This window comes from Theobroma cacao, chromosome 3 (genome assembly GCF_000208745.1).
Source record: "Theobroma cacao cultivar B97-61/B2 chromosome 3, Criollo_cocoa_genome_V2, whole genome shotgun sequence".
NCBI classification, from domain to species: domain Eukaryota; kingdom Viridiplantae; phylum Streptophyta; class Magnoliopsida; order Malvales; family Malvaceae; genus Theobroma; species Theobroma cacao.
In genome coordinates this window covers 20,038,005-20,040,637 of record NC_030852.1, presented here as the reverse complement: position 1 = coordinate 20,040,637, position 2,633 = coordinate 20,038,005, and the positions used below count along the sequence as shown (strand labels likewise).

At 33.5% G+C, this 2,633-nt stretch overlaps 1 long non-coding RNA gene across 2 annotated transcripts; it reads right to left on the bottom strand.

Moving 5' to 3' along the window:
- LOC108661311 lies at positions 205-2,003 on the bottom strand. 2 transcript variants are annotated; one of them, XR_001927069.1, is made up of 3 exons: positions 1,962-2,003; positions 1,213-1,295; positions 205-381 (listed from the first exon to the last, which is right to left on the bottom strand). It is a non-coding gene; the product is annotated as an uncharacterized LOC108661311 (long non-coding RNA). The 2 variants fall into 2 exon arrangements; XR_001927068.1 differs by lacking the exon at positions 205-381 and adding an exon at positions 705-851.

Here is a 2,633-nt window from a genome sequence, read left to right as displayed (position 1 = left end):
AATAAAAATTTCAATAAAATAAANTGTAGTATGCGAGTACAAAACACATAATTCATAATCAAAAATAAGTTTAAACGTCTAAAACCTTCATTTAAAATGAAATTATAATTATTTGGATATAATAAAAATATTCAATAAAATATTCCATTTTCTTATAAAACAATTTTTATAGGGTTATCTGTAAGAAATTTTTGTAGCGTAAAAGCAAAATAAATTCATACATACTGTAATACAGATAGTCAAGGTATGTAATTTAATTTACAATGACACATGGGCCCCTAAATGATAAAAGTGAACGAAGGCTGTGAACCTATGATTTTTGAGGAAGTAAAGCCAATTGTAGCCTTCGACGATATCAGCTATCTACAGCCTATTCTGAGCCTGAAATGGGTGGAAAGGAGGGTGGTGAGATTATATAATCCCAGTGAGTAAACAAACACCATCCAAAATATCTAAAGTCGAGTAAATGGAGACGATTAAAATATTTCATCTCAATATGTAATTCATAACATAAATATTCATTTCATTTAAATAATCAACATGGCTTATGAGTATCTTAAAAGCTTGGCTCCTACCAAAATCATTCTCGGGAATACCTTGGCTGAGGCAACTAGCCGAGTTTGCCAAGGCTGTTAAAAATTTTGTATACACGTAAACATATTTTTAGTTTGAAAAACACAATCGTTCCTTGGCGTTAGCGGAGTTCATCATCACGAGGTGGTTCGGCGTGACGTGAACTCTAACCATACCTCAGGAGATACCCTACGCGCCTCTTCAATCGAGGTATGTATATAATCGGATTCCGTGCCCCTCTAATAGGCTGGTCCATAGAACCCGCCCATTGCAGCAAGCTAAACCCACCATACAATAAAAATTCAAAAGCATGACATGGCAATTTTATCATTATCTAATCTATCAAGGCAAACAACAGTTTATACATTTTCAACACAAATACCAATTCAGCCATTCATGCCAATATTGCCATAAGCCAATCAATTAGAGCCATGAATTCACAGTACATCGAATGGTCTCCAATTACTCTATTTTCAAAGCCATAATTCAATTTTAAGACAATTTATAAAATCATTTCATTTAAACACATTTTGTTTATAAAACCTAAAAATTAACCATTTAAACTCATTTTCCATAAAATTCACAAAATCGAATAAAAAGGCCACTTTAGATAATTAAAATGATAATAAGGTTACTCACTATTTCGAGAGTCAAATTTTTAGAGTACTCCGACTATCGATCCTTGGGTACAATTTCTTTGCCCTTATCGGAGGATTCACCACCTAGACATAGTGCACAATCAAGCAATTTACCACATTGGTGCTCAACCGTTATAAAACTATATGGATGAAATGGAATGCAAATTGTTCGGATTATCGTCTAAACACGGTGTTCTACACAAATTCAATTGTGTACCTAAATAAAACGATATTGGCCTAATTCGATCTATCACTCGATTAATTGGCCAATATTCCCAATTCAACTCCAATTAACTCCATTTTTCTTCCATTTCTCCAAACCATCAAAAACAAGTCAAATAGCATAAAATTTAGCAAAATCATCTTCACATTTTCTCTTGGGAATTTCGGCCATGGTGGGTGCATCAACACTATGATTTTTGCTACTTGATTTTCTCACCGTAATTCATCATTTCCTAACCAATTCACTTGAAATAAAATCAAATCCACCATCCACACTCTACATGGAAAATTCGGCCAATGATGGGTGATGGGAGAAAATGAATTTTTCTTGTCTGTTTTTCATGCTACACATCACTAACTAACTAAAAACACTAGAATATATTGAAATCTAACCAAATCCAAGTTCAAAACTCCTCCCCCCATGTCCGGCCAGTAAGGGTATCCTCATAAAACTTGATTCTCAACCATGGAAAATGAAAAAGAATGCATAGGAAAGGTAAATCACAAGCTAGAATTGAAAAATCTTACCTTTTGTCACTTGATTCTTTGAAATTTTGTGAATTTCTCTTGAATTTCTTAGCTAGGTTTTTGTTCTTATTCTTTTCTTCCCTTTTCTTCCTTTGGTCGGCCAAGAGAAATGAGTTTGGAGAGTTTATGTGCTGATTTTTAAAGTCAAATATAAATGGATGAAAATTTGACACATGTCACCATTCATTAGCTCATGTGTCATACTTACCCATTAAGCAATCTCTCTCCACCATTTAAAATTCCTTCAATTATCCATGATAATATTGGGTAAAATTCATGTGCTGGACAAGTGTTGGGTGGTGTAAAATTACAATTTTGCCATTGGATGGCAAAATGACTATTTTACCTTTATGCTCGAAAAAATATCGAAATTAAAATTTTTCACTTTTCAAACTCCAATTATACTCCAAATGATCAATCTTAGTCAAAAATTTCATCCAACACTCACATCTTAACCTCAGGTGGCAAAATGACCATTTTACCCCTAGGCCATGAAAATTCCAATTTGACTCCAAATCGGTCCTCAAACTCTGAATCACCATTTTAAGTCATTTTGAGAATTTAAAATTCTAAATTTCATCTTAATCTCTATTTGGATTAGTTCGAGGCTTAATTCAACTTAGTTGCACCACTAGGTACACTACCGACTTTTGACTATTTTTCGGGGCTTTC